Below are 26,819 nucleotides of genomic sequence, written 5' to 3' on the forward strand. Positions count from 1 at the left end.
ATAAGAGTCAAGTCGTTGCCCTTAAAACTTGTTATATTTTCCTCAGATAAATAGATATTTACTTCAGTATTTACCGTATTCACAATACTCTGGGGGCGTATGACAAATACCGAAATAATTTTCTGGAAGTCATTAGTTCCCAAACTGTGGTCCATGCTCTGCAGAGCATTTGGTGGTGGCCAACAGAGAACTAGCTGCTCATGTGGTGTGGTCTCCTAGTTTCCAGCTGCTAAATCGCCATGATAGAAGCTAAATCTACATGAAATAATCTCCAAATGTTACTGTTTCAGGTAAGCAATTAACGTAGTTGCCATATCGAGGCTGTCTGGATCACCTTCCCTCCAGTTCACAAAGGCATGGACCACATTCTTCTCACTGGGATACAGTTAAGATGTGATCTAAGGAAACTGGCACATTTCAGAGGGTAAAAAATGTATATGCCTTTCTGCACATGGTAGCAAAGAATTCTGGGGTGAAGAGATTACTAAAAGAGGAATTGCTAACCAGTATAAATCTTAGCACTTTTCCTTTGTTAATGTTCAGTGTCTCAACATTGACGTGTTGGCTCTTTGGAGCCGACTGAGATGTATAGCAAGTCAATGGACTATGATAGCCAAGCAAAAAGCCAAAGATGTTCCGTTAGAAGCCGAATATTGCGATTGCATTCTTTGTTTTCCTGAATTGGCCTGCTTGTGACTTTAGAATTGCTCTAGGAAAAATAGTCTTCAGGCGAGTTCATCTGTGGCTCTCACCAGCAGGCAATAGAAATGGGATAACTATGCAGAGACTGGAATGCAGCACAGTAACGTTGAGGAGTGGGGGAAAGGGAATGTATTGCTGTCACCTTGCTTTCAGTTTTGACTCCAGATGGATTCCTGTGCCCTGTTTGGAGTGGGACCATGACTTGTATTTCTGTTGTTTGATTTCTGCAGTTTCAGTGCTGGTGCATGTCACAGTGATAACTGGTCTATTTCCAGCTGGGCACTTGAAAAAGCCTTAATTAAATTTGTATTTAAGAAGAAAATGTGGGCTGTATGACTTAGTAATGCTAAGCTATGTGCAAATATATTTTCTCCTGAGCAATTAGAAAATAGCAGACACTATAGTGGTTAGAAATCCAATGATTTTTATCACGGCAAAGGAATGCTGAGCGCTTTTCATTCAGTGAATTTGCTTGTAACCTATATTAATCATATGAGGAAAAATTGTGATATAGTTTAAAATACTATGAATACCCTGCAGTGTAAGCTTTACATTGACTACAGAAGCACGCTTGGTGGAAAATGTGCTAATTCTAAAAATGCCAGGGTCTGGAAATGTAGCAAATGTTTGCCTACAGTTTATTAAAATTCCTATTCATTTCTCTCTAAGTATGCTGTTGCTAAATTAGCTGCTGTACTGTTATTGAGAAGCTAGTTGTCACAACGTTATTTCTTTGAATACAACCAAAATGCAAGTATTAAAATTGTCGTCTCAAAAGTGCTTTTCCATTTACCCTCTGCAAAATATTTTTTTTCCTGAAAGCCTCCCAGATAGGATGGTAAGCTGTGGAAATCTTCACTGACAGAGCAATAATGTGCACAAGCCACCTGGCTCAAGGCCATTGGATAGCAAAGTCTGCTATCGCTACTTTCTCAGTCCCAGTGTTAGAGTGCACTTTGTCGCTGTCGAGAAATTTGACTTATCAACAGCTGCAGTGAAACTAGTAGTTGCTGCTCTACCCGCTACTTAGTGACTACAGGCATGGCAAGTCTTCCCTTGCTTTTAATAGACCTCCTGCCTTGGAAGTTCTGATTCTGCAAGTGGTGTTGGGGCAGGTAAGGAGCTTACTACGCTAATAGAAATCTGGGTGCAAGAGTAGTTACGCAGTAACTATGTCTGAATAGAAAGGGTTGTTTTGAAGCTGCAGACCTTTTTGGTATATGACAAGTGCTGAATACAATATTGAGTATTTCATGAGTCTGCAAAAGAAGAGGGAATTAAATTAGAATTTTTGATAAAATGTATCTAGGCAATTAACTACTGTTACGGTACTGGGGGAATTTTTTTGGGGGGAGGGGGAGAAAACATCTTGAGAAACAAAAGCCACACCGTCATTATTTTGAGTAAAATTAAACATTGTACACTGAGTTTCCCAGATAGTTTACTTTTCTGTAATGGATTGCTTTACAGCTTGGGAGGGGGAATCTGATAGAAAGCATAATAAAAATTATCCATGGTGAAAATGGAAGAGGAAAACTGCAAGGTAAACTTTCATAGTTCTAGCTGTGTGTGTCAAATGGACTTCATTATATGATCAATACTAATTTTGAGCCCATACGGTTGGCTTTAGTAGTCATAAGAACCCTCTTTAACTAAAAAGAAAAAGAGTACTTGTGGCACCTTAGAGACTAACAAATTTATTAGAGCATAAGCTTTCGTGAGCTACAGCTCACTTCATCGGATGCATTTGATGGAAAAAACAGAGGAGAGATTTATATACACACACACTGAGAACATGAAACAATGGGTTTATCATACACACTGTAAGGAGAGTGATCACTTAAGATAAGCCATCACCAGCAGCAGGGGGGGGGGAAGGAGGAAAACCTTTCATGGTGACAAGCAAGGTAGGCTAATTCCAGCAGTTAACAAGAATATCAGAGGAACAGTGGGGGGTGGGGTGGGAGGGAGAAATACCATGGGGAAATAGTTTTACTTTGTGTAATGACTCATCCATTCCCAGTCTCTATTCAAGCCTAAGTTAATTGTATCCAGTTTGCAAATTAATTCCAATTCAGCAGTCTCTCCTTGGAGTCTGTTTTTGAAGCTTTTTTGTTGAAGTATAGCCACTCTTATTGATCGAGTGACCAGAGAGATTGAAGTGTTCTCCAACTGGTTTTTGAATGTTATAATTCTTGACGTCTGATTTGTGAAACTCCCTGAAAAAGCACAAGAACAAATCCGCACAGACACACCCCTGGAGCCCCGACCTGGGGTATTCTATCTTCTACCCAAGATCCATAAACCTGGAAATCCTGGACGCCCCATCATCTCAGGCATTGGCACCCTGACAGCAGGATTGTCTGGCTATGTAGACTCCCTCCTCAGGCCCTTCGTTACCAGCACTCCCAGCTATCTTCGAGATACCACTGACTTTCTGAGGAAACTACAGTCCATTGGTGATCTTCCTAAAAACACCATCCTAGCCACTATGGATGTAGAAGCCTCCACACCAACATTCCACACAAAGATGGACTACAAGCCGTCAGGAACAGTATCCCCGATAATGTCACGGCTAACCTGGTGGCTGAACTTTGTGACTTTGTCCTGACCCATAACTATTTCACATTTGGTGACAATGTATACCTTCAAATCAGCGGCACTGCGATGGGTACCCGCATGGCCCCACAGTATGTCAACATTTTTATGGCTGACTTAGAACAACGCTTCCTCAGCTCTCGTCCCCTAATGCCCCTACTCTACTTGCGCTACATTGATGACATCTTCATCATCTGGACCCATGGAAAAGAAGCTCTTGAGGAATTCCACCATGATTTCAACAATTTCCATCCCACCATCAACCTCAGCCTGGATCAGTCCACACAAGAGATCCACTTCCTGGACACTACGGTGCTAATAAGCGATGGTCACATAAACACCACTCTATATTGGAAACCTACTGACCGCTATTCCTACCTACATGCCTCTAGCTTTCATCCAGATCATACCACTCGATCCATTGTCTACAGCCAAGCGCTACGATATAACCGCATTTGCTCCAACCCCTCAGACAGAGACAAACACCTACAAGATCTCTATCATGCATTCCTACAACTACAATACCCACCTGCTGAAGTGAAGAAACAGATTGACAGAGCCAGAAGAGTACCCAGAAGTCACCTACTACAGAACAGGCCCAACAAAGAAAACAACAGAACGCCATTAGCCATCACCTTCAGCCCCCAACTAAAACCTCTCCAACGCATCATCAAGGATCTACAACCTATCCTGAAGGACGACCCATCACTCTCACAGATCTTGGGAGACAGACCAGTCCTTGCTTACAGACAGCCCCCCAATCTGAAGCAAATACTCACCAGCAGCCACACACCACACAACAGAACCACTAACCCAGGAACCTATCCTTGCAACAAAGCCCGTTGCCAACTCTGTCCACATATCTATTCAGGGGATACCATCATAGGGCCTAATCACATCAGCCACACTATCAGAGGCTCGTTCACCTGCGCATCTACCAATGTGATATATGCCATCATGTGCCAGCAATGCCCCTCTGCCATGTACATTGGCCAAACTGGACAGTCTCTACGTAAAAGAATGAATGGACACAAATCAGACGTCAAGAATTATAACATTCAAAAACCAGTTGGAGAACACTTCAATCTCTCTGGTCACTCGATCACAGACCTAAGAGTGGCTATACTTCAACAAAAAAGCTTCAAAAACAGACTCCAAGGAGAGACTGCTGAATTGGAATTAATTTGCAAACTGGACACAATTAACTTAGGCTTGAATAGAGACTGGGAATGGATGAGTCATTACACAAAGTAAAACTATTTCCCCATGGTATTTCTCCCTCCCACCCCACCCCCCACTGTTCCTCTGATATTTTTGTTAACTGCTGGAATTAGCCTACCTTGCTTGTCACCATGAAAGGTTTTCCTCCTTCCCCCCCCCCCCCGCTGCTGGTGATGGCTTATCTTAAGTGATCACTCTCCTTACAGTGTGTATGATAAACCCATTGTTTCATGTTCTCTGTGTGTGTGTATATAAATCTCTCCTCTGTTTTTTCCACGAAATGCATCCGATGAAGTGAGCTGTAGCTCACGAAAGCTTATGCTCTAATAAATTTGTTAGTCTCTAAGGTGCCACAAGTACTCTTTTTCTTTTTGCGAATACAGACTAACACGGCTGCTACTCTGAAACCTCTTTAACTAGTGATTGACAAGTATTGAAATGGTCCAGCCATTTCCGTACCCAGGGATAATGCAGTAGCCTGACTGGGTCCAGAAGCTAATCTCAGATGCACAGCATATGTAACCGGATGCCTCTAGAACCTGCTTCTGGGCTTTCATAATACAGAGTGAAACTGATTTTTTTTTCAAGATACTGGTTGACCAGGACCATGCAGCAAGAAATTAGAATCTAATCCTGGATCACCATCAACAGTCATTTTGGTGGGGTGTTGGGGGGGTGTCATTCATTTAGGGGAGACAACCTTGTAATTTTTCAAAAATTGTTGATCTACCTTTATACCACTTACCAGTCACATGGGGAGCATGCATGGTCAGTGCACTTCATGTGATTTATGAAAGCACCCTGAGCAGCATGACTGAGAAGGGTCTGCAGGATCATGACAAGTTTTCACATGTACCAAACCACAAAAGCATTCATAAGCTTTACATAGAGCTCCCACGGACCTCTACCTTTTAACGACTGGAGCCTTTGATAGGGATCACTGCATGTCGATACTCTGCATAGATAATAAAAATCACGTTGCATTTTTAGGAGTAGGGATTTTCTCTTGGGTGGTTAGCTCCCCCTCCCAGCTCTGTTGTGCAGTGCAGTTGTGTGCTAGTTTAGGGGTTTGCAACCTTTTTCTTTCTAAGCCTCCCCCCACATACTATTAAACTCCAAGGCCCAGCTCTGCCACAATAACTGGTTTTCTGCATATAAAAGCCAGGGCCGGAGATAGGAGGTAGCAAGCAGGGCAATTGCCTGGGGCCCCATGCTACAGGGTTTCCTGTGAAGCTACATTGCTCAGGGTTTGGTTCCAGCCCCAGGTGGTGGGGCTCAGGGCCCTGGGCTTCAGCATCATGCAGTGGGGCTTTGGCTTTCTACCCTGGGCCCCAGCGAGTCTAATGCTGGCCCTGCTTGGTAACCTCCCTGAAACCTGCTCGCAGCCCCCCAGGGGGCCTTGGGCCCCTGATTAAGAACCACTGTGCTAGTTTATAGCCACCTGCTCATCCTAGAGATGGCTGGCTTCCAGTTGTGTAGCATCTGATCCTCCTGCCATTGAAATTGATAATGAATGATTACTTCATTGATTTAGATGGATGTGGGGAGAGATAGCTCAGTGGTTTGAGCATTAGCCTACTAAGCCCATGGTTGTGAGTTCAGTCCTTGAGGGGGACCATTTAGGGATCTGGGGCAAAAATTGGGGATTGGTCCTGCTTTGAGCAAGAGGTTGGACTAGATGACCTCCTGAGGTCCCTTCTAACCTTCATAATCTATGATTCATTGATGATAAAGGAAAGGCTAATACTTCATTTAGCTTTTTGGAATGAAAGGCAGTATGCATCGTGGTTATTTTATTCTTATGCACACTTTTATTCTCTTTGCTGTGCATGAACACATCCCTGCTGCATATCATGTTAGTAACCAGGTTTTCCTTCACTGGAAGGCAGTTAGTTAAATTAGCTCCGGTACAGTTCATGTGCTGATTTCTCCCATCAGAAGTAAATCTGAGATTTCTGTATAATGCAGGCCTCTCATTCTTTGTAACAGTTCTAATGAGCGAGCCAGTGTTTGATTATCAACATCATTTTCTGTCCCATCAGTTTTAGTAATGAATACATGCCAAAAAGCTTAAGCCCACTCACTGCATGAAAGCCAGAGATCGCTTACTGCCGGACCACCATAGCATCACCGCAGCCTTAGCAACATCACTCAGACTTCCATCACCTTTTTAATTAGACTTGAAAACCTGTGAATTAAATATGTGTATTAATAATTTGTTAGTGCTAAATAAATAATTATGATGGGAGATGGGGGACAATAGCCAAGATGTAACCATTCTGGATTTTTTAATTGTTCTGAACTGTGCTTGTGTCTGGCTGTATTATTTTTTTGAGTGTTTATCAGACTCTTAGCTTGACTGCTGGACACTGCATGATACCTGACATGCTTTTCATTTGGTGTATTAAATAAGAGGAGGAAAGATTAATGTAGAATGAGAGAATTGTAGATGCAATGTTAATTAAAGAGTTGTTAGATTTCACTTGCAGACAGCCTGAATAAAATGCTTTTTGTAGAGTGGAGATTAATGAAGAATAAAAAGAGTTTGTGGGAAGATGGAGTATAATCTGCTGGTAAGGTCACGGTTTTTCATATCTTTGAACCTTCAGGACTCATAAGGCGAAGCTTGTAAGTTTCCTGAGCATCTTTGGGTAGTGACTGGACATGCTCAACTCCCACTGACTTGGTGGGAGTGAATGGGCACTGAGAGCACTCAGCACCTTGCTGGGTTGGATCCTGTGACTGTAACAAGCTGCCGAAGTTATACACAGACAAGGGAGCATGGTTTTCTTGCCAGACAGGCTGAGCGGAAATCTGCATGATGATCTACTCCACAATAACTAACTTAGCTGGCTAATAGGGGGCCCGCTGGTCTGCAGATGCCGAATAATTTAGTAATTGTTGTGCTTTTGCCCTCTATGTTAAATCCCAGATGCAATTTCCAGTGCTCATAACTTGGTGGGGTGTTGGGGAACTGTGTGGGTCAAGGAGTCTTGCTATCCTGCCTCCCTCCTGCTAGAGTGTACATGACTTCTGAGCCCCCAGCTGCCAAAGAGGAGAGTGTGCACAGCAGAGTTGTAGAGACCAGAATGGCCAACTGACGTCATGTTGTGAGGTCTGTGTCTGTTGGGTTGTAATGATGCACCATCCCAATGCAATGGTAGGATGTTGCTCTATAATTATTTTGTGATCTAGAGCTCTTCCTAACCCTTCTGGTGAAGTGCATCTCCAGGTCTCCGAAGCTGAGGACCACTGCCTGCCCCCCACCATGGTCTGTGTATATTAAAAGCTTCAGTGCAACTTTTTTTTAAACTCCATTCTGATCCATAAATACAATAATTCTGAAGCATTCTTTCAAGAGTACTTGAGCCGTGGGAGACGGGGGCCTATTTAAGCAAAAAGCTGATGTACAGGACTAAATAAACCATTAAAAATATCCATTTATGCTGCATCAGACTTTACAGAAGCTAGATTTAGACTGACATCCTCTTAAAGGAATCTCTGGGAGAGGAATGCACTTGTTAAATTCCTAAAAATCTTGTGCATTGAGGGACAAAGTTAACGTATTGCAAGGATGATAGTTTCGGGGAGGGGGGTTGGGTTTTTTATCATTTTAAAGATATTACATAATTCAGCCATGCCCCCAATTTCCAACAATTCCATGTGAAATTACTTCCTCTAAGAGGAATATCTGAAAGCCAGTTTAGGAGAAGATACTGGCTGAAAGAAGTGTCTGTTTAAAGAAGTTTAGACTATGTTCATTCAACTATTTATTTAAACAAAACCTCTGAACTTCACTTGTTCAGGTTTCCATTCTGGGGATTGGTCATGTTATTCAGAACCTTTCACCTCTGTGACGACTGCCATTGAAATCCAGCCCAGGTCAGTACTGACCAACCTCCATTATCATCTGACCTCTATGTGGCTTTAATGATTGGTGGTCTGTTGCCAGCTTATACCAGACAATTGTCTCCATCTTTGCTACCTCTATCAATTAGCCGAGAAGAAGCCAAACTGAACAGGCACGGAGATCAGTCTGCCTTTTCACTCCGAGATGTTGCTCCTCTGGAACAAGGTTAAAGCACATTGTTGGGGCAATGTGTGAAAGCTTGTACTGCTGCTAACTCTGCTGTGAGTGTTCTGTTGAAGAGATGTCTCCTCCTAGTTCAGTCGTTTTGGCTGCTTTTTCAAGCCCTGCATTGACTTAATTTCTCTGGGGGATATATTTATTTTCCCTTCCTCTTTTCCCCCTTCTCTAATGCACAGTCTTCTACCCAAATTGCTGTGTAAACATTCACAACTGGAGATCCTGGAAACTATGATGTGACAGTCAAGTGGTTAATTATAAATGAAAGAAAAACCTCTGTTCAAGTGATTCAGATTTGTCCAATAGCCTGTACGATCATGCTTCAGTTAACTCTGTCACAATGTATTTTCCTTGGTTTGCAGCATCCGCAATGTTCTGCTCTTGTTCATTGTTCTTGACACACAATTTTTGTTGTAAAGCTTTGAAGTGGTCAGAAAGGATAAAGAGGAGGAAACGGTCCCATAATCTTAATGGTGGTGGTTGGGTCAGGTCCACATGTACTAATTGATGGAGAACATCAGCTGGAAAAAGAAAACTGATTACAGAGGCCATCTGATCACTAAACAGCATATAATTGTATTGAATGCTGTGCCCTCTAACTCGAGACCAGAAGTTCAATAGTTTGAGGACAAGGAACACACATGAAAGAAAAACAGATGCTATCTTTGGATTGAGAGCATAAATGTAAGTGGTACAGCAGTACATATTGTGACTGAATTGGTTTGTTAAACATGTAGTAATTGCTATCTCAGAAAAGACCAGTGGGCCAGCTAGTCAAGTAGCCTGTCTCTGACACCGGCCAGTAACATCTGTTTCAGAGGAATGTGCAGGAAACCCACTTTCGGGCAGTTACACGAGCTGAAGCTGAGTGGGAAATGATTTTTCTGTGCTGCAACATTTTTTGAGATTTGAAAAATTTTCCAGTTGGGACAAAACCAAGATTTGCCTACATTTTCCATGGCTGGGGGTACAGACCCTCCCCAGAATGGTCAATAAGCATGGCGTTTAGAGTTCAAGTCTCTGCTTTTCCTGGTTCAGAGCAGCAGTTTGAACCTGGGTCTCCCACTTCCCAGGGTGAGTGTCCTAGCCACGGGGCTTTTGGCTAATCTTTTGGGGAGGTTCTATCTCTTTGTCCATAAATTCCATCCTGGCCCTGAGGAACTCTCCCAAGGTTTTTCAAAATGGACCCTTTCCTGTGATGAGTTTGTCTTAGCACATTGGCATTTTCTGAACCCCCCCAAAAAAAGTTTAGAAAAATTTGTGACCAGCTCTAAAATTAACCTGCCCATAGCAAAAGTTTCCTCCTAACTTCCGCTGGTTAGCGGTTGGCTTATATCCAGAAGCACAGGGGTTTACAAACATTCCAAACCTTTTTTTTTTATTTAATCCTTTATAGGGTAACTGGATGCCCTCATTATTCATATAAATGAGCAATCCTAAACTCTTGGCCTCACTGCTACAGTATTTTATTCTATTTATGAATACTGGGCTGTAGTTACACTGCATTCAGATCTGATATACTCTATACCTAATCTCTTTGTTTCCCAGACCTGCAAAACTTTACTCCCTTGAGTAATCCTTGTTCATGATGGCATTCCTGTAGACTTCAGCTGGAGTTCTTTCCTGAGTAGTGTGCAGGTTAGGCCCTCTGACCATATTTTGTCACTGTCCATTTTAATGGCTTATTGGGGAAAAATAAGACTAGTTTTTAAGGTTTATTTGACTACTTTCGAGATGAAATCCTCTACAGATTTATAATTGTATGTAAGAGATCACAGGGTTTGCTCATATTGATAGCTTCTTCCCACAGGAACTGTATGTTGTACACAATGCGCCTGATTTTTCATTGATCTGATGCAGACCTACCCAAAATGAATGTTTTGTCTTCACTTTATTACTTCATTTGTTACCTGTCATAAAAGTGGAGACAAGAAGGTCAGTGTCTATATTGAAGATGGAGAGGACTAGTCCATTTTGTAACTCATTCTGATGAGACTGAATGTTTTTATGTCTATGAACTAAACTCTGGAAGAAATTGCTGTCCAACATCCTATGAAACTGCCATCTGAAGACCTATTCTGAATAATGGGGCCAAACGTTGTGGCACATCAATTGTTGTAGTCTGGAGAAACTTAGAGGAAAGTTAAAGCCAGTAAGCTATTCACTCCATCCTTTCATGTAGCATGAACTCATGGCCATCCCTTACAAGAACCGTTACACAAAAAGTAGTAATATTTGCTTCTCTGGCTGATCTCTGTCTTTCTCTGGCTCTGTTTCCCTTTCTACTACACTCCTTCTGGTGGAAGAGCCCTGGAGAGCATTGATTTTATTTGCAATGCCACTAAAACTATTTAGGATTGAGTTATTCATAACGGTTCATTGGCTTTGCTGTATATGCTACAGTGTGAGCAACTTACATAAAGTGTAGGTATGGTGAGAGAGGTTACTAAGTAAAAAGTTATCATCTTATACAGCAGATGTGCCTTTTTAAGGCATAGAGGGCAGTATGAAGCTGTGGATAGAGGGAAGTATGGAGCTGCACCACCTGCAGGGGAAACTTGAGGAAGGATTATGCCTCTTCTCAGTGTACTCAGATCATGCTCCCATGGCCTGCCTGCCTTCCACACCCTCCCCTGTTCCTTTTGGGGTGGTGTACTTCTTGGTTCCTTTCCCCCTCCAAAATGTTCCTGCACAAGGGACAGTCTCAATTTGGCCATGTTATTTCAGAAACAGATCTGGTGTCTTTATTGACTCAAATTACGTTAGCTTCTGTCAGCTGTGTGGGCTCTGCAATGGTACAGAAGGGCAAACTGGATTCTCTTCTGCCTTAAGTACCACAGGGGTATTAATCAAGTTCAATCGTAGATTCTTTCATATTCCAGGATGAGTCTGTACTGCTGGCAATCAAAAAAGGCTTGTTCCTTATGTGTACCCTGAGTAGATTTGATAAAACCATTGAGATCTGGTTCTCCACCATGTCAATTCTAGAGTTATTTTTACCACACTAACAGAAGCCTTAATTATACCATATATTTCTGAATACCTGCAAATCCAGATCTTCTCATACTATACTTAGCTACTCTTGCTGGGAGAACATAAGTAAATGTGAATAATGTTGCTGTACCCCACCATTATTTAACTTTTGTGTTGGCCTGAAGATCACTCACCACTACATCTATGGCTATACTCCAGTGTGATCTTATCTCTACATATGGTTGCCCAAAGTTTAAAACAATGTGTGCAAAATCTACTAGGTAGAGCCTGTGGGCATTAAAATGCCTCTTGCAACTTGATGGAACTGAAATATAAAGCAGAGGCCCTCGATCTGTGGGTCTGAGACAAAGAATGGAGTCTCAGGAGCCAAAGGCAGCATGTAGAAAACACAATCTCTTTTCCTTTTTTTACCCATTACAGCCAAGTTCAAAAGCCCCCATTGATCACATCTCATTTAATGGTATTGAGCAGTTCCCTAGCACTTTCCATCTGAGAATCTCAGTGTCCTACAGGTACACATGAGCTAACCCCGACAACCTCCCCGTGGGATAGGGAAGTATTATCATCCTCACTTTATCGAAGCTGAAGCTCGGAGAGGTTAATGGATTTGTAGAAAGTCATGCAAGAAGTGGGTGTTAGAGCCAAGAATAGAACCCTCGCTTCTTGCAAGCGTCCTCTCCATTGCCCCATCAGCATGACGCAACACTGCTCTGGAGAAAACAAATAAAGGGGCGTGAGGGAACACATTAATTCATGGTCTGTGGTGATGATTGCCAAATGGTAGTAGGATGAACAGCACCCACTCCCAATTCATGGCCCATAGCTTTCCAAAGGACTATCAGATGTTAACTATAGTACTGAGATAAGTAGGATTTTACTTGTAGTAAACCATGTATGTAATGGAAAATGCGCTCATTGTCTTACTAGGGTGTATTCCAGATAGGCCGCCTCTGAAGTGCCAGTATTCCATGGAATGCTGACTCTCCCAACAATGCTGTCAGCACACAGGATTTGCAGTGATGGTTAACAGTTAAAAAAGTGACATTCTATAGAGGTGAAAGGCTCTGTACACTGTGACTGTTCCCTGAGCTCTCCAATTTCCACTCAGTAATCCTTTGTAGGGCTTGTTGAAGTTAATTCTGAAGTTAATGGTTAATTCTGACAAGTTTTCCGGTTGCTCTCTCTGATCACATTCAGACAAGTATCTGACATGGTTTTAGCACCCTGTCATTGTCTTGTTTTATTCTTGTACTTCCCCATGTGAATTTGCCAGTGAGACTGTGCCTGGAAGGAAGTCAGGACCTATAAAGCAAGATGCTCTGCAGGACAGTGGTCTGCACTGGTAGTTCTGTTTCCAGTTTTTTACTGGTGTTCTTCCACCCCCCCCCCGATCATTCACTGCATCAGACACTATAAACTATGTCTAATGAATGAGAGTCAAAGAAAAAGAGGACAAATAGTGAAATAAGAAGCATCCTTTCTTGGTTTTCCTTCTACTTCTCTGGTCATTCTGTCAGTGTCTTCTCTGATAAGTCCTCCTCTTTGTCCCATTCCCATTTGCCTTAGTGTCTCATAAAGCTCTAACCTTCGCTGCCACCTCTCCTCTCTCTCTCTCTCTGCCCTTGCTGTGGGCGATCTTCTCTGCTCACTGTAGCTTCCACTACCATCTCTACACCAATGACTCAAATGTATTTTTTCACGCCTGGCCTTTCTCCTTCCTGCCAATTTCAGCTTGTCTCATTGATAGCTCCTCATGGATATCTCGCCATCAGTTTTAAATGAGCATGGCCTACACTGAACTTCGTGGGCTCAGCGCTGTCCTGTGATAATTTCCTTTTGTGCTGCTCCACATACATATGCAGTTAAATTCATTCTGGCCATACGTGATTGTGCACACTAGCAAAGCAACAAACATTCCTGTATTAGTGTTGGGCTGTACAATGGAGGATTGCTGCCATCATCTTTGCTCCCCTGAAAACCTGGAAAGATGCTAGACTATGGGTCCTCCTCAACTGGCAATGTTAATACACTTACACTTACGCTCCCATAGTGTTCAATGGCTTCCATGCAAACCCCTGTGGAGATTACTCCTACTTTACTTGGAATTCATAGGATTGCTCCTAGCCAAAAGAATACAAGCATATTACTTTTGCAGTATAGCAAATGGGCCTGCTTGGGGCAGGTAGAGGATGTTGTTTCTTAGCATCTGCTAGAATTTGGTCCATACAGGGAGGTATGTGATATGTCTTCTACATTTTTCCATATTCTACAGATGACACTAATCTCTCTAGTGTAATGCCACAGCATTCGCTAAAAACACACCGCAGCATTCTCTGATTCCTGCGACAGAAATGAGAACTAAAGCATTACGGAATTCCAGAGGACCCTAGTTATGTTCTGTAGCAGTTTTTTTAATTTCTACTTGAATTGTAATTGGGTGCACTTTTTTCCTTCCCGGGCACGCTTGTTGTTCTTTTTACTGAAGGTGAGCTTGCAAATATCTAATGTCTTGAAGGAATTCAACTGTTTGCTGTGTGCCAAATGTCTTGTTTGCAGCCATATTGGGCTTAACACGTGGCTGACATTGCATGACTGAAGGTCCCAGCCAGCTGACCTTTAGTCAGCGTTCTATAAATAAATCCTTTCCAATGCTGGCTCTTTCAGCAGCAGGTGGGATTATGCAATGGGTCTTCATTACCCCTTGGCACTTTTTCAGTGAAGCATGAAAAGAACTAGAAATGATTTCAAAATCTATTCTTTAATAATGTTCTCTACTTGTTAGTGAAAATTGTTTCCAAAGCTTGCATTTTGCGCTGAAACTTTTTTGTAAAGAACAAAATATTTAAATACAAAAAATGATTTAATGCATTATACTATTTCAAAAAAGCAATGCTATGACTTAACGACAGAGACACTCTTTAATACTGGTCAGCCTGAACGTCAGATTTATTAGTTCTGATGGTGCATGGTTTTTTGGAAATTTTATCTTGAATATAAAACAAATTGGAGCCATGTTACAAGTCCAGCTTGTCTGCTTTTTACACAGTACAAGTCAATGAGGCAAAGTATGAAGCAAATAGTAAAAATATAAATATCATTAGAATAAGTATGTCTTAACAAATGCATGCAATTATATTATGTACTGTGTAAATTTCAGAAAACAGGTTAATCAGCATAAATATTTTCTCAATATCTAATTTGTTTAGATAGAAGAAAAACTTTATATTTAGAAGGAGAAAAAAAGCTAAGTGATGGAACAAGGGTAAAATGGGCTAGACACTCAAAAAACAGAAATATAGTACAGTAGGAGGCTCTGTAGGAACTTGGTTATTCTAAAGTAGATCTCATTCAGATTGCATTTTACATTAGCAAGCTCATCCATTTAACTGCAACGGGGGAGGGGTGTGTGAATTTTAATGCATTGATGTAAATGGTGCATTTTCAGATGGACAAATTCTTCTTTTCATAACCATCAGTTGTCACCTAAGCAGTAGGGATGGGCTGGATCAGAAATACTCTTTGGTCACTTAGTTCAGCAAAGCATTTAAGCACATGATGAACAGATGATCTGTTGGAATGCTAGCACTTCAAAGCTAAGTCTTGCTTGGGTGTTTCTCAGATGGGTTCTATAGAAGGTGTTTCTTTCTAGATTGTATGCTTATGTGGCAAGGTATGTCTCTTTGTATTTAGCAAGACCTTGGCTGTTGGGCAAAATCCAGGAGGGGCTGTTAATGAGGCAAACACAGATTGCTTTTTGGACACTGTCATAAATATAAAGGGAAGAGTTAACATCTTTCTGTATACAGTGCTATAAAATCCCTCCTGGCCAGAGGCAAAACCCTTTCACCTGTAAAGGGTTAAGAAGCTAAGATAACCTCGCTGGCACCTGACCAAAATGACCAAAGAGGAGACAAGATACTTTCAAAGCTGGGGGGGGGGGAGCGGGAGGGAGGGGAACAAAGGGTCGGTCTGTCTGTCCGTCTGTGATGCTTTTGCCGGGAACAGATCAGGAATGAAGCTCAGAACTCCTGTAAGAAGTTAGTAAGCAATCTAGCTAGAAATGCGTTAGATTTCCTTTTGTTTAATGGCTGGTAAAATAGGCTGTGCTAAATGGAATGCATATTCCTGTTTTTGTGTCTTTTTGTAACTCAAGGTTTTGCTAGAGGGATTCTCTATGTTTTGAATCTGATTACCCTGTAAGGTATTTACCATCCTGATTTTACAGAGGTGATTCTTTTACCTTTTCTTTTCTTTTAAGAACCTGATTGTTTTTTCATTGTTAAGATCCAAGGGTTTGGGTCTGTGTTCATCTGTAACAATTGGTGAGAATTTTTATCAAGTCTTCCCCAGGAAAAGGTGTGTAGGGCTTGGGGGGAATATTTTGGGGGAAGATGTTTCCAAGTGGGCTCTTTCCCTGTTCTTTGTTTAACACGCTTGGTGGTGGCAGCATAGGGTTCAAGGACAAGGCAAGTTTGTACCTTGAGGAAGTTTTTAACCTAAGCTGATAAGAATAAACTTAGGGAGTCTTTCATGCAGGTCCCCAGATCTGTATCCTAGAGTTCAACATGGGGAAGGAACCTTGACAGACACTAATGATGATAAATATTAGCAAAGACTAATTAGCAAACAGAAATACAATAAAACATAAAAAAGCTATTGCTCTGGGCAGGATTTTTACTCGTTTTATTTTTTTCTTTCAGTTTGTTTCAATGAACTAGTTCAGTTTCAAAGGCTCTGTCCGCTGTAAGATAGTGGTAGAGTTATGGTAAATGTGTTGAGTTATATTGTAAAACACAGTTATCAGGACACCATGGCATCCTGGGATACCATCAGGATTATAGGACCAATATTTGAACCCACTCTAGAAACACTGGGGCAAATTCTCCTCTCACACCAATTCCATTCTTTTGGTCTTCCAATGTGTGTCTGTACAGCACCCAGGATGCTGGAGCTGTGAGTTTGTTTAGGGCCGCAGAGTGCTACTGCCATGCAAATAATGAATAACAACAACAACCAGTCCATATAAATGAACTCTCCACACCCCAAAAAATCTATCCAACTCATCTGAAACAAGGACTACAAGCCATGTGAAGTTTAACTACTTAGCGAAGTGACCCACTTAGTACAAACTTAGGGGGCTAGACTACCATAGTCAGCGATATCTGGCCTTTTCATTTTACTTGTTTCTAAGAGCAGGATTCCTGAACTCTATTTGACTTCTTGAGGATCAGTGTGAATCAAAGTGCCCAAATTATTTGACTAATCATTGTAAGCAATGAATTACAATATATTTAGTTTGCCAGAAGTGTAGGTCTGTATACCTGTGCTTAGAAGCAAGCAGATGTTTTCAAACTGACATGACCCGTCTTAACAAGCATAATAAGATATAATCAAGGGGTTTTACAGGGGATTTTTCATTGTATTGTCTATTGTGGTGCACATTACCTTATTGAGCTAATTAACAAAACAAAGCTGGATACTTCACATCGTTACAGCATTGGTACCTGCTTACTGAATTAATTACAGCAAACGAAAGCAGGGCAAAGGTAACGCTGAAGGAGAGTGTATGCACAGGCTGTCTAACCAAGTTTGTTTCTATGTCCAGCAACGTCCCACTTGGATTTTAATTGTATACATTTTCTACCAAGTTTAAAGTCTGTCTCTTTTTGTAATATCATGCAGGTATTACAGCAGCGTGAGGTATACTAGACAGGTGCAGCACATAAATTGGTCTGACGTATTCACTATCACCTCTTCCACAATACTGCAGCTACAGCCTGGGGTGAATTATTTAACAAGTCTAAACTGGTAGACTTTGTATACTGCAGGTGCTTCAAGTTTATGGTGGAAAAACTGTGCTTGGCAGATGACTGCTTCCCACTTCAAAGAGAGCATTAAAAGAACATTTTCAAAACTCTTTTATAAGTAGCTGGTGACAGTTTCTTCAATGTATTTTCATCTCTGCTTTGTTGAGCTGCTGTATTAGTGGAAGGATTCGGCCAATGCTTTGATGGCATGTTGTGTTCCAGGCTGATTTGAATTTGTATAAACTTGCTCCCTGAGTGAATGTTTACCAAAAAAACAAATTTAAAAAAATCAGACTCTTAAAATAAACTGTGGTTACTAGAAGAGCTTTAATAAATAGAAGTAAATTAATATGTCACAGTTATGACCAAAGACATGGATAGCTTGCAGCTAGAAAACCTGCTTTGTCACAGAGTATGTACAGAGCAGACTCAATTACCAGGAAAAAATGAAACATTTCAGTGCATGGTGAAAGAAACTTTTACATCCATGCACATCGAAAGTGCTTGTTGCCCCGGTGAATTGGTGACGCAACTTAAACATTTACGGTAAGAATGTAGGAATCCTCATACTGGACCAGAACGATTGTTCTCATCATGCAAAATATTCTGTCAGTGACAGTAACCAATACCAAATGCTAATGAGAGTTAAACTCTCATGTTGGACAGTTAGGCAATCCCATACCTATTGGTAGAGTTAATTTCTAATCCCAAGCAGTTATTGGTTGTGCGAATGTATGTACTAAACCATGAAACTTGATATCCTATACATATTTTTATTCTAGTTAGAGTAATTGAGGGTTACAGTCTTATTATTCATATAAGGATTTTTTTTAAATTGAACTATACTGTTTCCCTCAATCTTCTCGTGCAAAGAAAAATGTTTACTTTTTCCAGTTTTGACTTAGATGTTTGGGTTTTTTTTTAATTTCATTGGGTGTCGCCTTTGAATTGGCAGGGGGAAAAAATCTGAAAGAAAGGATGATTGGCGTAGAAAGAATTGCTCCAAAACATTCCAGCAACTCAAAATTGAGAAAATGACTGATAAGATGTGGGGTGACTCCATCTTCACAATGGAGCCAGAAGACCAGGCCTAGAGGCCCTCTGTGTCCCCACAGGGGAGATGGTAGAGCTGCATTAACTCTGGCTCACTGCATGGGTGAACATGGAACGTTGAAAATTGGAAGCTGTAATGAGGCAGCTTCTTCTGATGAGCTTTCCAGCTACCAACTTGCCAAAGCAGAGGAGCCTTGCTTGGGGACTGCAGACTTCTGCGGCCAGCAGGATTTTATTTTGTTGGCGTGCATTTAGGGCCAGTGAATTGTCCTGGCTTGAAGGCTGAAATCCTTTGTTTAATCCCCAGAACAGACAGGAGCAGAGAAGTTTCCCTGTACTACCTCCTCAAGGTGCCTGGACCTTGACTGGGATAGACCACTTCTAGTGGTGAAAGGGCATTTCAGTCTCTAGTGATCATTCAGTTCATGGCCTCTCTGTAAGGCTGCCAACAAAGATGTTAATAGAGTCCAGTGGAGCGTTGACGCTGGATTTTGTGATACGGACATCAGTCTGCTGGGTACTGGACTGACACCCAGCAGGCCAGATTTTCTTCTGAAATAGGCCAGCCTCCTGAAAAGCTGGGACCCACAGTCTGTTGAGACTTGCATGACTGAAAGACTGCAGATATTTTATGCTTGATCAAGCCTTTTTGCTTATATGTTGCCCTTCACGCAGGAATATAAGAGAGCTCAAAAATTTTGCCCTACATCACCTGTAATTCTTAATAGTAATTTCAACTATCCTTATTCAAACAAATAACCTTTCTGTCTCGATTTAGTAGTCTCAATTGCTCTCATAAGCAACACCATGCTTATGAGAGCAATTTTACAAACTAGATGATCCCTCACTGGAAACTAATGAAGGGATTTCATAGTAGACTGTAGATGTGAGATGCCATGTTGGTAGTGTAGAATACTGGGTTGCATATTTTTATTTGCACTATCTACAGTTAGTGTAAGAATTTATCAAGGAAATGAGCAGGTTACCTGCAGTGATCCATGTTTCTGATCATCAAAGCACACACGTGTACGTCAGCAATAACCCATGAATGAACACACACACACACACACACACTCCTGAGCACTTTCTTTACCAGATATTTGTTTTTCTAAGATCTTTTTGGTTGCCAAAAACATGATCCTTGTGGCAGAAAGTGAAGCTGGGGAATAGAGGAAATATACAACTAGATTATTTTCATTAAACACTTTACTGCAATGTGTCCCATTTTTTGGTCTAAATGTTGAACTTTTCCAACTAGCTGTCTCTGAAAACTCTATTTGATCTGATCATGTTTCACTCCTTCCCTTTTTTGCCCACTTTTCTTTGAACATTTATGCAGTTGGTTTTTATTTACATAAATGTTTGTGGGGGTATTTTCCTGCAAATAAGCATGTTCATGACTGTTGATAAATTGTAAAGTCAATTGCTAGACCACACTTTGGTTTGTTGCACAATATGCACAAGAGACAAAATAACTAATGTAAGGCTGGTTTATTGCTATATAGTACAGGGGGAAATGTTTTTCTATGATACCACTCTCTGGGCAGCATCTCGTGCAGTGATGTTACATTTACTTTATGCAGAAGGTGTGCTCCCAAAGTTACACTTATCAGCTGGTATTGTAAAATCATCATATAAATAAGTGACATCTCTTCACGTGTCGCTAAAATCCAACCCATTTATCCCAGTTCCCTAACTTGTTCTGTTCCTTCCTTACCTTTGTTTTTGGATACTAGCATTTCATGTACTGGTACGTGAAGGTACTTCCCTAGGTTGTACTAAAATGTAGAGCAAAAGTTTCTTGATTTTTGACAAGCTTCCTATTGGCTTATGCCAAAGCTTACTTGAGCTAATGCAAGATGTTATGGGATACTTAGCATAAGAGAACAGGATTACAGTAAAGATATAGGCCAATTTAGGCTATAAAACTGCTATACAGTTTGTGCTTAATGTCTCCCAATGTGTGTATGGTGCAGATAATACATGCTATTCATATGATATATATATATATTTATATGCTAGCCAGTACATATTGGTCTACGTGACAGAACGCTTGCCTGACCACCCTGTGTACTCATTTAGTTACTTGGTGGGGATGTAACATGAGAAAAATGAATGTAAAGACTGTTAAATATGCAATGGTTCCAACTTACACCTTTCTCTCTCCTTCATCAGGAAAGAATTCAGCTAATTTAAAATCTGTGGTCTATGTTTGTATCCAAGCTAATAATGTTCTTTCCTGTGTGAAAGAGGACAGGAATTATTATACATCCTCAAATTTTGTAGGCAGCCTTATCTCCTGTGTGTCTTGCGAAAATGTCTCCAAACTCTCCACCAGAGTTTTAACTCTCTAATGGTCCCATTTCTGTTTTATAATAGTAAGGTCATCCAATCAGGGATCAGAAACCATACCATGTGACATCCGTGACTAATTACACTGACTGAATTCCAAATATTCAAAGGAGCCCTTGTAGCAAACTGTTCATGAAAACCCAGGGGCCCAAATAGGTTAGTTAAAAATACTTTATCAAACAATTCATAAAATTCCCAATCAGTTTATGAAAAGGCTAAATCCTATTGAGTGAACAGTTTAACCAGCTCTAGATGTTAGCATCCCCTTCTGTGTAGAGACTCCAACAAATGGTTATTGGTTTCATCTATATTTTTTGGTAAAGAAGAATATATTGAAATTGCACTGTAGGAAAAGTTCCCTTTTATGCTTGATTGTTAACTGCTGCTTGTCAGGTCCTGTTAACTAGTTCTACATGACTTAGTTTTCAGAGTAGCAGCCGTGTTAGTCTGTATTCGCAAAAAGAAAAGGAGTACTTGTGGCACCTTAGAGACTAACAAAGTCTCTAAAAAAAAGAGACTAACACGGCTGCTACTCTGAAACCTGTGATTATGCAAGGCACTGAATTTAGCCGTATAGAGTGGAAATCTGTCAACTTCATGAAAAATAAAATTTGTTAGTCTCTAAGGTGCCACAAGTACTCCTTTTCTTTTTGCGAATACAGACTAACACGGCTGCTACTCTGAAACCTGTGATTATGCAAGGCACTGAATTTAGCCGTATAGAGTGGAAATCTGTCAACTTCATGAAAAATTTGTTAGTCTCTAAGGTGCCACAAGTACTCCTTTTCTTTTTACATGACTTAGTATAAGTCCAGCTGTTATACAGGAAAACGTGGTGTGTTAGCAATGTTATAAATTCCCCTTGTAGCTCTAAAGAGTTCCTCCAAGTCAGTGATGGGTGATATTTTCCTTTCTTTCCTGAAACTCATGTCTGTCCTTAACCACAATTTCTACTAGATGATCTGAAATATCTCAGCAGGAGCTTGGACTCTTAAACGTTGGCTTCCAGGTTTGTAAAGGCATCTGACAAAATTCATTTCTGTTTTAATTAAATAGACCTCACTGAAGCCTCTGGTCCTTGTCTCTTAAGGGAATGCTGTCAATAAATCTGGCAAATGGCCTGACTTAAACCTACCAGTTTCATTTTGATCTGTGTGCACAAATATGTAAGTTACACTTTTCTTTGTACCCTTCCTATTTATGCACAAAGGGTAGGGACATCTGAGTGTGCAGGTGTGTTTGCATGCACATTAGTATTCATGTCCCATGCAGAACACCACCGGCAGAAAAAAAAAACCCAAACAGTACTCTTTAGGTTTGATGATGGTAGCCAAGGTGAGAAGTTGAGATGTAATCATGTTAATCCAAGGCCAGAAGGGACCATTGTGATCACTGTGGTCTGACCTCCTGAATACCACAGGTTGGAAAGCAATGCAGTTATGGTTTTGTGGTTGGTTGTTTGTTTGTTTGTTTCCAGCTAATGTAACCATTTCAGAGAGTATCAAAACACAAATGTAAGCGGGGGAATAGTTCCGCTCTTGTGGGGAACTTTCCTGGCTTCTGCACTACTCTGGTGAAGTGGGCTAGCAAAAGGATCTGAGTCCTTGCTCCCACTTCCTTTACCCAGTGGCCTCCCTGCCCTTGAGGACTCCCCTTCCACTCTCCCGTCTGGCAGAGTCCTCGTAACCCCAACAAGGCTGGGCCCAGGATTCCTGGGGGGCTCGACCCCCAACCGTGCTGTGGTCACCTAGGACAGGGGCTAGGGTGTTCCCACTCCGGGGTACTCTCTTTGCACTGGGCACTTCTCTGACCCAATAAGGTTCAATAAGGATAAGTGCAGGGTCCTGCACTTAGGATGGAAGAATCCAATGCACCGCTACAGACTAGGGACCGAATGGCTCGGCAGCAGTTCTGCGGAAAAGGACCTAGGGGTGACAGTGGACGAGAAGCTGGATATGAGTCAGCAGTGTGCCCTTGTTGCCAAGAAGGCCAATGGCATTTTGGGATGTATAAGTAGGGGCATAGCGAGCAGATCGAGGGACGTGATCGTTCCCCTCTATTCGACACTGGTGAGGCCTCATCTGGAGTACTGTGTCCAGTTTTGGGCCCCACACTACAAGAAGGATGTGGATAAATTGGAAAGAGTACAGCGAAGGGCAACAAAAATGATTAGGGGTCTAGAGCACATGACTTATGAGGAGAGGCTGAGGGAGCTGGGATTGTTTAGTCTGCAGAAGAGAAGAATGAGGGGGGATTTGATAGCTGCTTTCAACTACCTGAAAGGGGGTTTCAAAGAGGATGGCTCTAGACTGTTCTCAATGGTAGCAGATGACAGAACGAGGAGTAATGGTCTCAAGTTGCAATGGGGGAGGTTTAGATTGGATATTAGGAAAAACTTTTTCACTAAGAGGGTGGTGAAACACTGGAATGCGTTACCTAGGGAGGTGGTAGAATCTCCTTCCTTAGAGGTTTTTAAGGTCAGGCTTGACAAAGCCCTGGCTAGGATGATTTAACTGGGACTTGGTCCTGCTTTGAGCAGGGGGTTGGACTAGATGACCTTCTGGGGTCCCTTCCAACCCTGATATTCTATGATTCTATGATTCTATGACCCACTGACCATAACATACAAGTTAAAGCAAATGCAAGTTATTTAATCATCAATTAATTTTAAAAAGAATAAGGAAAAATGGGAAAGGTTAAAGGAAACACATCACCCGCTCTGTGGCAGGGACCATCACAAACAGTGTCTCTGGGATGTCAGGGCAGTTCACAGTCTGTTCCTTGTAAGTCCCAGGCCTTCTTCTCGGGCCCTGGCTGTGCTGCAGGGATGCTGTGGGTTGGACACTTGCTCTGGTGGTGGCCACACGCTCTCAGGCTCTCAGTGGTAGGACCCTTCTTCCCAGTGTCACCCCCGCCCTGTCGGGGTTATGATCCAAGCCTGGCCTGCAGAGCCTCTTGGCTGAGGCGTCTCCCTGTGCTGGGCCCGCTGCCCAGGATCCCCCTCGGTATCCCCAGCTGCTCACCGCACCCAGCTCCCAACTGCTCCAGCCCCAGCTCCACCGCTCTGTCTCTGCACCGCTGCTGCTGCTCTGCCTCCAGCTCCCTGGGCGGCTTCTTTGGCCCCTCTGCCTCTGGTTGCTGCAGCTCTGCTCCCAGGACAGGTCTGCTCTGCAGGCTGCTTCTGTGACTCTGTTCCCAGCGCTGACCTGCTTCCTGGGCTGCTTTTCTGGCCCCTCTGGCTCTGGTTGCTGCCGCTCTGCTCCCAGGGCAAGTCTGCTCTCTCTGGGCTGTGCCTCTGGCTTTGGGGCTGCAGCTCTGCTCCCAGCACAGGGTCTGCTCTCTCTGGGCTGCTTTTCTGGCCCCTCTGGATCTGGCCCAGCTCTGCTCTCCAGCTCAGCTTGTGCCCCTGCTTTTTCCGTAGCTCAGCCCCCGCTCTGTCTGACCCAGGCAATTCCAGCTCACACGGAGGACGAGACCTCCCTGGCCTCCTGACTCCCTGATTAGCCTGCTTGCCCTGTCATTCAGGCTGACTTGGAGCATTGGCTTCTCCCCATTTGTCCTGGGGGTTGTCAGTCTCAGGGTCCTGACTCCCCAGTGACACTTTCCTCTTTTTAGTACTGGGAGCTAGCAACTAAAACACCCCCACTGAATGTTAGTAAGGGGGCACCAGTCCCCTTTCACAAAGGTGGTGCACTGGATATTCTGTGCTGGTGGTAATAGGTTTGCTTGTACACCCCTAATGCACAAGCCTGCATAACAAAGTAGAGATGTGCCATAGGAACTGAATATAGTTAAGCATTAGGAAGATGATATATTTCACCGGACAGACATTGAGATCTGTAAATTCTCTGGGTCACCAAAGTTTTGCAAATTGTGAAATGCATATAACTTACAGGTACTTCTAGAAATGGATAGCCCCATGGTAAAGCACACACAGTTTCAGCTGTGGATAAAGGAAAAATACTCGTATCTCACAACTGCAATGCCAATATTTGAACATGAAAAATTTCTCCATAACCTACGATAAATAATGTGTATTACACAGGTGTGTGTCTGCAGAGAGAAAAGGTGAGGGACTAGACAACTATCGTTTTTGTCTTCCTTAAAGAAATCCTGTTTTCTCAAAGGGTAACACCAGAGGGAAGACAAATTTAGATTGAGCAGCATGTTGTTGGAAATATTTCTGCTTTATTTTTTTTATTTTTATTTTTTAAAGTATCTGGAAAGTATATGACAGTGTTCAGCTTCTTATCATTTCAGCTGGGGCAAGGTGAGGGAAGAGGTGAAGATGTTTTATGTGGGGAATGCAAGGATAGCAGATCTCCCTGGAGACTTTTTTGAAAATATGTCCCATTTAATGCACCCTCTTCTCTTCTGAAGGCAGAACATTTTGCTCTTCAGAACTAATTATATAAACCCCAGGGATAAACCAGTTCTGGCAGGGATGAGGTAGCAGAAGTTTTTTTCCAATAGGATACAGGGAAATCATCCCAACCTTTTTTTAAATATGGTTGCAGAATTTTAACTAGCCTTGAGGAGTCTCCAAGAATCCCCTCCCTGACTCACGTATGAAGTCTCTTGAGTCTTTTGTTAGGACTTCTTCTGGTAGTAGCAACATTTGCAGGTAACAGATGCAACTTTTGTAACTTCATAATGAGAACTCAAGATTGTAGTGGTTGGTTAGACCAAAGCACCGCTAATTACTTCAGTTGTCCCACAGATTTCCCTTTTTCTTTTCATTAGATGCTAATTGAACACATGATAAAGCTGAAGAGCTTTCAGGAACAGTAGGAGACATTTAATTGAAAACGCAGTGCAATCCTCTTAAGTTGAGATGGGATGTACCCAAATAGTGTGACTTGGAGATAAAAGAACTCTCTTTAGTGGTAGAATTTTCAATGGGAAGCTTATGACTTGAAAGGCCAGCCACTATGTCTAATTTACCTCACTTCAAGAGTTGGCTCAAAAGAGCACTTCGTGGATATTTATTACCACAGCTGGAACTTTGAGCACTTTATAAATATGCATATTAGTCATTGTCACCTTTCAAATATGATACAGGTGTGAGTATAGCTATGTGGTCATGATACTGTAAATCATGTTTTAGGGTAACTTCAGGGCCTTTTGAGTGTGTGATGAAATACCTGGGAGAGAAGTTTGTTCTCTGCCTGTTGAGGAAAAGCAGCATTATTTTCCTTCATTATTTGTATCCATATCACTGAAAAGCTGGTGATAGAGAAGCAAGTCGGTCTCAGAGATGCATCCGATGAAGTGAGCTGTAGCTCACGAAAGCTTATGCTCAAATAAATTTTAGTCTCTAAGGTGCCACAAGTCCTCCTTTTCTTTTTGCGAATACACACTAACACGGCTGCTACTCTGAAACTTATCTTAGATCACTGCATTCTGCAAGCATATCCCTTGGCTGTGGGTTCTCATGGTTGAAAATCTGCTTGTAATGGCTTCACAGAGGCACAAAGTGCTGGCCTGGAGCTGGCTGGAGCAAGGGGCAAGGCTAGGGAACAAAACAGACTTTCACAATGTATTACCCAGGGATCTTTTGCCAGTAGGGCTCATAGGGAGCTGAGAGTGGTGGAAGGTGGCTGTGGTGGTGGTGGCTGGGATGAATGCCTCTCCTGGGGTAGCTCCCCCGCAAGAGCAGGGCAGCAGTTTGTGCGCCCCATGTTCCCACAGGAGTGAATAGAGACAAATATGTTCTGTCAGAGTGGAAGCAATGACATATATCGTATGTGTACCTTAGGTCTGAAATGTGCATGGATGAGAAGCAGATGGCTCCATTAATTGTTATTACGGGCATGTGGCTCCACAAAATGTCTCCTACTTATGAGGCTTTTATTTGTGTACAGATTCTTTTAAGGGTGGTGGGGGGTTGTGGGGGGTGCAAAATCACATTATATCAACTTGTGCGAACTTCCTAGGCACTTCAGTAGCTTCTATGTGCCAAACACTGAATGCACACTAGGTTCTCTGTGGCTTTCTGTACAATT

At 42.1% G+C, this 26,819-nt stretch overlaps 1 protein-coding gene across 6 annotated transcripts in view; it reads left to right on the top strand.

Moving 5' to 3' along the window:
- Positions 1-26,819, top strand: part of FGF13 (fibroblast growth factor 13) — a 374,326-nt gene that overhangs the window by 123,173 nt on the left and 224,334 nt on the right. The window contains exon 1 of one of the 6 annotated variants that reach the window (XM_043492295.1): positions 1,658-1,817. The exons of the other annotated variants lie outside the window; for them this stretch is intronic. The gene's annotated coding sequence lies outside the window, so the exon portion shown is untranslated. Of the gene's footprint in view, positions 1-1,657; positions 1,818-26,819 lie in introns of those variants that run through there. 6 annotated transcript variants of the gene reach the window in all.

The sequence above is a fragment of the Dermochelys coriacea genome, chromosome 9, assembly GCF_009764565.3.
Source record: "Dermochelys coriacea isolate rDerCor1 chromosome 9, rDerCor1.pri.v4, whole genome shotgun sequence".
Taxonomy (NCBI): domain Eukaryota; kingdom Metazoa; phylum Chordata; order Testudines; family Dermochelyidae; genus Dermochelys; species Dermochelys coriacea.